General features: G+C 39.2%; 1 pseudogene; it reads right to left on the reverse strand.

Annotated features, from left to right (window-relative positions):
* Positions 1 to 9407: 9407 nt before the first annotated feature.
* On the reverse strand, positions 9408 to 11661 carry LOC147945583 (uncharacterized; annotated as a pseudogene).
* Positions 11662 to 12010: the final 349 nt, after the last annotated feature.

Below are 12010 nucleotides of genomic sequence, written 5' to 3' on the forward strand. Positions count from 1 at the left end.
CAATGCCCCAACAATCAAACACTTCAACCTCAAGAATGAAGTTTTGTGGCATCTCATGCCGTTTACTGATTTGACTTTTACGCTGACACGCATCGCATCTTGAGACAAACTCATGAGCGTCTTTGAACATCGTTGGCCACCAAAAGCCTGCTTGGAGAACCTTGGACACTGTTTTGAATGTAGCAAAATGTCCTGCATAGTCAGATCCATGACAGTGAAACAAAACGTCAGGTACCTCTGTCTCTGCTAAACATCTTTTGTATACTCCATCACTGCAATGCTTATACAAGTAAGGTTCATCCCAATAGTATCTTCTGAGCTCTCTCATGAACCTCTTCTTGTTATAACTTGTGAACTTGTCAGGTTCTACCTCTGCAGCAAGATAATTGGCTATATTAGCATACCAGGGTTGATTGGAGCTAGCCACAACAGCTAAATCTCCATCGTACGACCAATCTGTCTCGGTGAAACATGGGTGTCGACCGATGCCAGTGTGGTGTCGATCGCCACCGTGCGTATCCAAGAGCGTACACTTTTTCTCATTAGTTCGAACCCCTGTATCCACAAAATAAACATGTTCTTCAGGCAAACAGTCTTGTATTGGAACATCATCATCAATTCTAATCCTGGACAAGTGATCAGCAACACCATTCTCAACTCCTTTCTTATCTCTCACTTCAATGTCAAACTCTTGTAGAAGAAGAATCCATCTCAAAAGTCTAGGCTTTGCATCCTTCTTCTACATCAAATACTTTAAAGCAGCATGATCGGTATGAACTATGACTTTTGAACCAACTAGATAAGACCAGAAATTTTCAAAAGCAAACACAACTGCCAACAACTCCTTCTCCGTTGTTGCATAATTTATTTGTGCATCCTCAAGTGTTCTGCTTGCATAGTAGATTGCATGAAGTTTCGTGTCTCTTCTCTGTCCTAGCACTGCTCCCACTGCAAAGTCACTAGTATCACACATAACCTCAAATGGTAGATCCCAATCTGGTGGCTGAACAATAGGAGCACTCACAAGCTCTTGCTTAATCCTTTCAAAGGCTATCCTACATTCATCAGTGAATTTAAACTTGACATCCTTGCACAACAAAGCAGAAAGTGGTCTAGCAATCTTGCTGAAATCCTTAATAAATCTCCTATAGAACCCTGCATGCCCAAGAAAACTCCTCACTGCTTTCACATTCTCTGGCATTTGGAGACCAGTCATCACTTCTATCTTTGCACGGTCAACCTCTATTCCAGCCTCTGAAACTCTATGACCAAGTAGTATACCATCTCTAACCATAAAGTGACATTTCTCCCAATTGAGCACTAAATGCTTTTCTTCACATCTTGCCAACACCTTGCATAAATTGTCTAAACAGTTCTTGAATGAAGACCCATAAACTGAAAAATCTTCCATGAATACCTCCATATAGTCTTCAATCATATCAGTAAAGATAGACATCATGCATCTCTAAAATGTCGCAAGAGCATTACAGAGACCAAAAGGCATTCTTCGGTAAGCTAAGGTACCATATGGGCAAGTGAAAGTGGTTTTCTCTTGATCATCAGGATAAATCAGAATTTGGAAGAACCCGGAATAGCCATCCAAAAAGCAGTAGTATGGATGATTGGCTAACCTCTGAAGCATTTGGTCAATGAAGGGCAGCGGAAAGTGATCTTTTCGGGTTGCAGCATTCAGCTTCATGTAGTCTATGCACATTCGATGGCCAGTAATTGTTCTTGTTGGAATCAGCTCATCCTTATCATTATTCACTACTGTGACACCGCCCTTCTTAGGAACAACATGCACCAGACTAACCCAATTCCTGTCAGAAATTGGATAAATGATCCCGACATTCAGCAATTTTCATGATCTCCTTTTTAACAACATCTTGCAAATTTGTATTCAGCCTCCTCTGATGCTCAATAGATGTCTTAGCTCCTTCCTCAAGATGAATCCTATGCATACACAAGTCTTGAAAAATTCCTGCAATATCATCAAGAGAATAGCCAAGAGCTTTGCGATACTTGCGCAGCTTGCTTAGTAGTAAAGTGAGCTCTGTGTTGTTTAAAGAAGCATTAACAATAACAGGATAAGAAATTTTTTCACCCAAGAATGCATACCTTAATCCAGCAGGAAGTGGCTTGAGATCAAGCTTTGGAGCTTTCTCAAAACTCCAATCAGAAAAATTTTCAGTTTGTGAAGAAGTACTAACCAATTATTCTTGGCAACCAGCTTCTTCACTTGTTCATTAGCATCAAGTAGCTTGACATACCCAGCAGCACTGTCATCTAGATGCCCAACCTCTTCAACAGAAATAACCAATGCTCTCTCAAGTGGGTCTTCAGGATGCAACTCCTTGAATACCTCTTCAGCAAGATTAGACAAGGTGTCTACATAGAATGTCTGACCATCAATGGTTGGCCTCTTGACCAGCTTGTCCATGTCAAAACGCATTTGCAAATCACCAATATTGAGCCCAATTTGAACCCTCTTGACATCAATTATAGCTCCAGCAGTGGCTAAGAATGATCTTCCAAGGATAAGAGGGTCCTTAGGTTCTTCTTCATACTTGAGTACCACAAAATCAGTTGGTATCAATCATTCACCAATCTTAATTGAAACATCTTCAAGAACACCATCAGGAATACAAATTGACCGATCCGCAAGGCTTAGAGTGATCTTGATAGGCTTGAAGTCTGTCATTCACAGGCTGAGGGCTACTGATCTTGGCATTAAGTTGACACTAGAACCAAGATCACACAAAGACCTAGCAAATCTGTCAGTGAAGATAGTACAATCAAGAACAAAACTATCTGGATCAGGAAGCTTTTCTGGGATCTTGTTCTGGATAATAGCACTGACTTGAGCTGATATCATCATGACTCCTTGCTGAGCATTCAAATCCTTGGATACCATCCTCTTGACATATCTCCTAAGAATTGGAGAAGTCCTAACAACATCAATCAAAGGTAGCTCAACAATAAGCTTGTCCATCATTGCTTTGCATTTAGCATCATCTAGCTCTTTATTGGACTTCCTTGGATTCTTGGGGAAAGGGACCTTGGGTTTGTACACTCTCTCAGCAACTGGAATGGAAGATATGGCATTTGGAGTTTCTGTTCGTGACGGGTGTCGACCTCCACCCAGGTTCTGTCGGTCGACACTGTCGTCTGGGATTTTGTCCGAAGCTTCAGATGTTAAGGGTGTCAACCGATGCCCATGTGTGTCGGTCGACACTGGCTCAGCAGAAACATCCTCATCGTCTTCTATATCAATCAAATCCTATAGATTATCAGTTTGATTCTTCGGGGGTATAGGGTTTGGTTGTTTGCCACTTCTCAAAGTCAATGCATTGCATGAATGCTTGGGATTTGATTCAGTTCTCCCAGGGAGAAATCCCTCTTGCCTTTTGACGGATCCAGCTGTTTGTGCAACCTGACTTTCCAGCTTCTTGACATGAATGTTCAAAGCTTCAAATTTCCCATTAAGTTCATTGTAGACATTGTCAAGCTTCCCATTGAAAGTCACTGTCATTTGCTCCTGACCTTCCAAAAGCTGCTCAAGCATAGCTTCCATCTTACTACTTTTAGCTGTTTTTGGAGGAGGGGACTGATATGAGTTATTGCCATAAGTCCTTGTGTATCCACTGCTTTGTTGCTGCTTTTGATAGTCAGGCTTGGGTGTGAAACCAGAAGAATTGCCCTGAAAGTTACTGCGTTGGCTGTTTCCACTATAACGCCTATTACCTTGCTGATTACCAAACCGTTGACCTTGATTTCCATAAACATAGTTGACATCCTCTTCTTCATTCCCTTGCTCAGGTTCTGGCTCATGTGTTTCAACTTCAGCAGCAAAGTGAACTAATTTCTTGCCAACCAAGAGATTGTGAACAGAATCAAGCTTGACACAGACTGAAGCAAGCTGATTTGCATCAAATCCTCCTTGTATTCTCTTTCTTTCAGCATCAGCTCTCTTAGTACTGTTACTGGAGGCTAGATTCTCAATTAAATTCTCAGATTCATCTGGATATCTTGTCTTGAAGTTTCCATGGCTTGCGGCATCCAAGGCTAGCTGATATTCTCAGTCAATTCCTCTGAAAAAGATACTCAGCAATTGCACTGTTGAAAAACTGTGGTGTGGACAGTCCCTCTGATAGGCTTTGAACCTCACCCAAGCTGCCTTGAAAGCTTCATCTGGTCTTTGCTTGAAGGAGGTCAGCTTGACTCTCAGCTCATCTGACATTGCATCATCATAAAAGTAATTAAGGAAAGCCACCTTGATTTGTTGCCAAGATGTCAAAGATCCAGCTAGCAACTGTTTTAACCATTGAGATGATTCTCCTGCAAGTGAATATGGGAAGAGCTTGCAGTAAATGTAGTCTTCAGTCACACCATTGGCTTTGATGCTGGTCACCAGATCTTCACAGTGCTCAATATGATCCAGAGCCTTCTCATTTGGCAGGTTAGAGAAGGGTCTTTCTCCAACTAACTTGAAGTAGGCAGGCTTCAACTCAAATTCATTCCGCGGGAAAGGAGGTGGAACAATTGCAGAGCGGTTTTCATACATCAAATCAGCTCTGTTGAAGTCTGCAATGGTCCGAATCAGGTCCCGGTTTTGATTCTGTCTTCAAACCGGGTTCTGGACGTGGTTGGCAGCTCCACATACGTCTGCTGTAGGTGGGTGTCGATCGACTGTTGGTGTCGGTCGACACCATCGGCCTGCTCATCAACGACAACAGCTTGCTCGTTGACAACAACAGCTTCAGCAATTACATTGCCTTCTGCATCAAGCTTTTGGCCCTGCTCATTGCGCAAGTGGCCCTCTTGATCCCTCAAAGCACCATCCTCATCACAAATCAAAATGATTGTGTTAACCATCTTCAAGGATTTGGCTGCTTTTCTCTTCTCACGCTCAAGTTTTCCCAACTCTTGGTTTGAAAGCTTCATAGTAGGACCAGTCTTGTTGCTCCTTGTGTTAGGCTTATTAGGCATGTACTTGAAACACACAAGAGAAATAAAAAGAAAAATTTAGCCGAAATTAAAAACTCAAATCTAATGGTAGATCAAAGAGTAACCGGCAACGACGCCAAAATTTGATATGGTCAAATTAATCCCTGGAGCTACTCTCTCAAACAAGAGATCATTGTAGTACTTAGGGGTCGAATCCACAGAGACTCAAAATCAAACACAATAAATTATAGAGTTTTATTATTACGCTAAACAAATTAAGTTGTATTAAAATTAAAGAAAGCAATGCAAATTATTAAATAAAAAGTTGTGAATTCAGAAAATCAAAAGGTTAGGCCTAGGGAATTTCTCAGGTAATTATGATATATTAAATTAGATCTAGAACTCTAAACTCTTTGTAAAATAAATCAGTTCTCACTGCAAATATTATCTAAATTAAAAACCAGAAAATCCAAATCTCTTTGTAAAATTCTAGTTTAAAAATCAGCTTTAAAAACAAGTTTAGATTATTCACAAAATTACTAAATCAAATCTCTTTGCAAAAAGTAATTTTGCTCATCAATGGTTTAATCAGGAAAAACAATTATATTCTCATATCAATTTATTTCCCTAAGATAATAATTCTAGGTGATCAATCAAGAATTATTGTGAAGAACAACCAAAGATGAACATCATAAAAGATTATGAACCCTTAACATAACAGATCTAATAAGTCATAAAAACCCTGTGAAAAACCCTGAACCTAACAAGCAAATTACTCAGACATGTTTAATGAAGAACAAGACATAATTCTGAATAACATCATGCAATAGATATCAAAAGTAAAATAAGGAGTTTAGAAATCTTCTCTCTACAAAAGAATTCAGATCCGTCTCTCCCAAAAGCTCTCAATATCTCTCTCTCAAAAAGCTGCTAGAAAATAACTTAATGGTTTCTAAAACCCAAAAACAATATATATATATATATATATATATATATATATATCTAAAAACACGTTAGGGACTTGTCTTGCAATTACGGAGAACTTCGGGGAATTTTGTAAAACTTCCAAAACTTGCTTTCTCGTCGGCTAAAACAGGGTGTCGATCGACACCATCACTCTGATACGACTCCAAGTTGATTTCTTTGATTAAATGCTCCAAAATCATCAAAATTGCTCCACTTTGCTCCTTACGTGCCAAAATCTTACAAAACTTGTTAAGACTCTAAAACATCCTAGAAAAAAAATCAAAAGACTCAAAAAGCACAATTATATCTTGGTTAAAAACCGTAAATACCATGATATATCAGACGTAATGACAGACATACACCGCACATGTCAGTGACAATCTTTGATCCTGCAAATAAAGAAGATCCGGTTCATGTCATTGCGTTACTTGACACATGGGCTCATTCGACGATCATGAATCCAAAAATTCTACCATCTTCTATGTGGCTACCGCACCTGCAGGAATTGTGAGTTGTGAACTCTGGTTTGTTAGCAATCAAACTTAAGTCGAAACCTATCACCATCGAACTCTTCCCCGGGTGTCAAATTACAACAGAAGTACTTGGATCCTCCATACCAGAAAAATAATTTAATATTGGGGTGGGATACATACATACTCTGATTTGAAAGAGAAATTCAATGTCTCGATCGAACCGCGAGAAATGAAATGGAAGAATCTCAACAAAGCCTTACAACCATACCGCGGTTATTTTCAATTAAATAATCTATAGTTTGTCAAGATCTATTAAGAATCCGATTCACTGGAAAACATATTGAAGAAGAAGAAGAAGAAAACAATTATCGGTTCTAACAAACTCTCTTAACCAGAAAATAATGTGAATATTACAAAGCTTGATCTTATTTGTTAATCCACATCTCCTTATATATTAACATATTAACCAAACTAATTGTACCAGGGTTAACCGGTTGTGAACCAATCAATAACCAATCCTCATGTATCCTAATACGCCCCTATCACGTCTGTAGCTTCAAAGATGTCTGGTTTGGAAGATACATGCTTGATAATGACATCTTAGAAAGCAATCCATAGAAAGGAAAAAGGGGTTTGGTAAGAATGTCAGCATGTTGATTCTCCGAAGAAACGTGGAAAACCTTGAGTGTACAAGCCTTGATCTGATCACGGACTATGTGACAGTCAATTTCTATATGTTTCGTCCTCTCGTGGAAAACAGGATTCATAGCAATATGCAGAGCCGACTTGTTGTCACAATACAGTTTGACAGGACCTGTAACAGGAAGATGGAGATCCTTGAACAACTGCTGTAACCAAATAGTTTCATAAGTCGCCTGAGCCATACTGTGATATTCGGATTCTGTACTGCTTCTACTAGTGACACCTTGCTTCTTGGACCTCCATGAGATAAGAGAGTTACCAAGATATACACAATAACCAGTAATAGAGCGTCGATTATCCTTACAGTTCGCCCAGTCAGCATCACAGAAAACATTCAAGCTCAGGTCCGAATCAGCAGGATACATCAAGCCTTGGCCAGGATTAGCTTTGATATACTTGAGGACTTTATGAGCCACTTGAAGGTGAATGTCAGAAGGTGCAGAGATGAACTGACTGAGCTGATGAACATAAAAGGTGATATCCGGCCTGGTGATGGTGAGATAAAGATGCCGACCTATAAGTTCTCTATAAGAACGAGGATTAGGCAGAGGCGTTCCCATCGTAGCCGTAAGATGCAAACTTGGATCCATAGGAACAGGACTTGGTTTACAACCGAGTAATCATGCATCCTTTAACAGGTTCTGGGCATACTTCCGTTGACATACCAAAATACCGATTGAAGAACGAGATATCTCCAAGCCAAGAAAGAATCTAGCTGGTCCAAGATCCTTGATTTTGAATTCTGACCGCAGAAATGCTTTTAAGCTCTCCACGGCATTGTCATCATTACTAGCAATGAGTATATCATCGACATACACCAATGCTGCAATAAAAGAACCTGGTCTGTCTTTGACAAAGCGAGTATTATCAGCAGGAGACTGAACAAAGTTTGCGCCCAAGAAAACAGAAGACAGTCGCTTGTACCACTGTCGAGAAGCTTGTTTCAAGCCATAAAGAGACTTTCGAAGTCGACAAACCGGATTAGGTGGCAAAACAACATTTGGTGGAGGAGTATATCCCTGAGGCAGACTCATGAAGATCTCTTCCTCTAAGTCACCATGGAGAAAAGCATTAGACACATCCATTTGTGTCAAACTCCATCTTTGTTTAGTAGCAGCACCAAGTAAAAATTTCACACTCGTTAGTTTAGCCACTGGGGAGAATGTCTCCATAAAATCCAAACCTTCCTGTTGTGTGAACCCTTGTGCCACGAGTCTGGCTTTATACAGTTCAACTGTACCATCAGGGTTATACTTAATAGTAAATACCCACTTACAACCAACAACATTTTTACCTGGTGGGAGAGACGTAACATCCCAAGTGTGAGCAATCTCGAGAGCATGAAGCTCTTCACCAGCTGCATTGGTCCACTTTACTGATTTCATGGCTTGAGCAAAGGTTTTAGGTTCAGTCTCAAGACTGTAGGTGAAAATATAAGATTGAGAAAGAGGAGTAAAGCGATCATATGAAACAACCGAAGAAAGAGGATAAGGTGTAGTATGAGGTTTAGAGGAAATGACTTTTTCTGGTGATTGAAGAAGTAAAGGAGGATCTGCAGAAATATAAGGAACAAGGGCACAATGATATTCAGAAAGATAGGAGGGAGTCTTTACAGTTCGCTTAGGCCTAGCAACAGGAAGAGAAGAAGAAACTGTATCCTGTGATACGATAGGATTATCTACACGAATTGTACCAGGGTCCAAGTGTGCAGTGTCAGATGCAGATGTATGTGATGCATCAAATTCATCAGGGATATCAATATCAACATCGTCAAGCGAATGCAGAGAATCAACAAAGTGTAATGCTGCATGCAATGGTAATATACTATTAGGAAACATATCAACCGCTTGAGATAACAATTCTGATGTATTAAAAGGAAAAACATTTTCATGAAAGATGACATTATGAGAGACAGATATTGAATGAGACTCCATATCTAAAATCTTATACCCTTTATAACCAGATGGATAACTGAGAAAAATGCAAGGTTTTGATCTTGGAGAAAACTTATGCCTATCATGTAAAGGAGTTGATGCAAAACATAAGCAACCAAAACTTTTTAACATAGTATAATCGGAAACCTTATTACTCAAAACCTGAAAAGGAGACTTATTCTTTAACAAAGGTGAAGGCATCCTATTGATCAAGAAGACAACAGTAATTACACAATCACTCCAGTATTTCAAAGGTATATTTGATTGAAACAATAAAGCTCTAACAACATTTAACAGGTGTTGATGTTTGCGTTCTACTACCAAATTTTGTTGAGGTGTATAATCACATGAAAATTTATGCAACATGCCCTGTTCGTTAACTATATCAGTAAATGCAAGTTCGAGAGCATTTATCAGAACGAATGGCTTTAATTTTTGAGTTATATTGAGTAGAAATCAATTTAAGAAAAGTAGGAAAAACTGTAGAAACATCACTCTTATTTCTTAACATATAAAGCCATGTCACACGAGTACAATCATCAACCAAAGTAAGGAAATACCGAAAACCCTCAACAGACTCAGTACCAAGAGGATCCCAAATATCTAAATTAACTAAATCAAAAGGTTGTGAAGCTAAATTGTTATTAGAAACATAAGCTAATCTCTTCTGTTTAGCTAAAGGACATATTTGACATGGTGAACCACTCGGGACTACAGACTTAAGAGAAGGAATTATACTAACTAGACTTTGTAAAACTGCAGAAGATGGGTGTCTAAGTCGATGATGCCACAGAACTCCATCAGATAATGCAGTAACAGAAAAAGAACAAACAGCAGGAAGAGATGGTGAAAGGGTCTTTGGTTCTGTCTCAAGAATATAGAGATTATTGATGAGTCTACCCCTCCCAATCATCAAGCCCTGAGAAAGTTCCTGAATAAGACAACAATTGGGAAACAAGTGAGCAGAACAAAATAAACTTTGAGCCAAACAACTTATGCTAATCAGATTAAATTTGAAATCAGGAACATGTAGAACATTATGTAAAATCAATGTTTTGGTAATGCATATGGTGCCTGTGTGTGTGATAGGAACCCGAGTACCATTCGGTAAAAGTAACCGTAACACTAGAAACAGGTACTAATTCTCTAAACATTACTAAATCAGAACAAACATGACTAGACGCACCACTATCAATAATCCAATCATTAGGTGCAAGAAATTGTTGAAGAGAAGAAAGATCATGTTTTTGAAAAGTTAGAATGTGGTTTTCGTATCGTAGATTAGTAGAAGGAAAAGGGATAGTACCAGAAGTGGAAGCGGAAGCCATGAGACCATGTTCAGTAACCATTGTAGTATTAGAAGTAGCTACAGGCTCTTGAGCTGGTACTTGAGAGTTATATTGTGATAAAATCTGTTGCAACTATTGTGGTGTAAAGAGTGGAGTATTAAGAGTATTACCATGAAGATGAGCAGAAGAAACCATGACAGAAGGAGCTGCATACGGATAAGGACCAATCGTTGAAGTATAAGGTGCTTGTTCTGCATAAACATTTGCAACAACATTTGCCTTCTGAATAGGATCATAAGGAACCATCGGCATTTGTGGCTGAGTTTGAGGCATCCGAGGTTGCATCTGAGTGTTCTGCATACGAGGGTTGTATGAAGATTGATTCTGCACCATACCATTACCCTTGTAACCACCAGTCTTGTACCCCGGAGGAAAACCATGAAGCTTATAACATTTGTGTATTGTATGTCCCAAACGTCCACAATGTGTACAAACAGGCTTCTGAGGCCTCATCGTATTATAAGCAGCAACATAAGCATTGTCACCATCATAAGAAGCAGGAGTCGTAGTCTGGAAAGCTATATTATCAACTGGTGTAAGAGGTTTAATAGTCCCCTGTCGCTCATCTTCTGTTACCATATTGAAAGTTTCTTCGATAGTGGGTATTGGCTTCAACATCAATATGTGGCGCCTAGATTGCTCATAACTCTCATTTAACCCCATGAGAAACTTAGTCACTCGACTCCGCTGCTGTAGTTTCTCCCACTTAACAGCCACATCACACTCACATTTTCTACATGTGCAAACAGGTAATTCTACATAATTCTTGTGTTCTTCCCACAAAGAAACTAAAGATGTGTAGTAAGTAGTAACATCCAGAGATCCTTGCTCAATCTTGCTAAGTCTCTGTTCAATAGCAAAAATCCTAGGTGCATCATCTTGCTTAAACCTAGAGATTATACTCTTCCACATACCCTCTACAGTAGAAATGTAAAGCAAGCTCTGACCTATCTTTTTATCTACCGAGTTCATCAACCAAGTACTCACTATGTCATTACAGCGAGACCAAGTTCCAAAATCTTGATGAGTTTCCAAAGGTTTAGTAATCGTACCATTGGTAAAACCCATTTTATTGCGCACATTCAACGCCATCAGCATAGATCGCCTCTAGGAAGGGAAATCAGAAGCTGTCGTAAGCCGATCTGAGACTAGAACAAGTCCAGCCTGATCATTACTATTCAGATAATACGGATTCTCATACTGATCCGTTTGAAAACGCGAAGACTCAGTAGATTCACGCGGATTCAAATTGATTGGGTTAACCGAAGAAGGAGCTACATAAGATCCCATTCTCAACGAAAGAATAGAAAAATCTCAAGAAATCGCAACAAATTTGATAAAAGAAAAGAGAGATTCATCACGAAAAAGGTCAATCAAAGGCGAGAAAGAAAAACAAGAATGGAAAACCCAAAGAAAATGCCTACGATAACCTCATTGCAGCAATAATAATCCTCACAAGCTGAAGAAAAGAAATTGAACAACTCATACGATCGAAGCGGAAGACTTAAGAGCAAAGCTCTAATACCATATTAAGAATCCGATTCACCGGAAAACATATCGGAGAAGAAGAAGAAGAAGAGAACCATCAACGGTTCTAACAAACTCTCTTAACCAGAAAATAATGTGAATATTACAAAGC

This window comes from Camelina sativa, chromosome 4 (genome assembly GCF_030686135.1).
Source record: "Camelina sativa cultivar CO46 ecotype springtype chromosome 4, ASM3068613v1".
Lineage (NCBI taxonomy): Eukaryota > Viridiplantae > Streptophyta > Magnoliopsida > Brassicales > Brassicaceae > Camelina > Camelina sativa.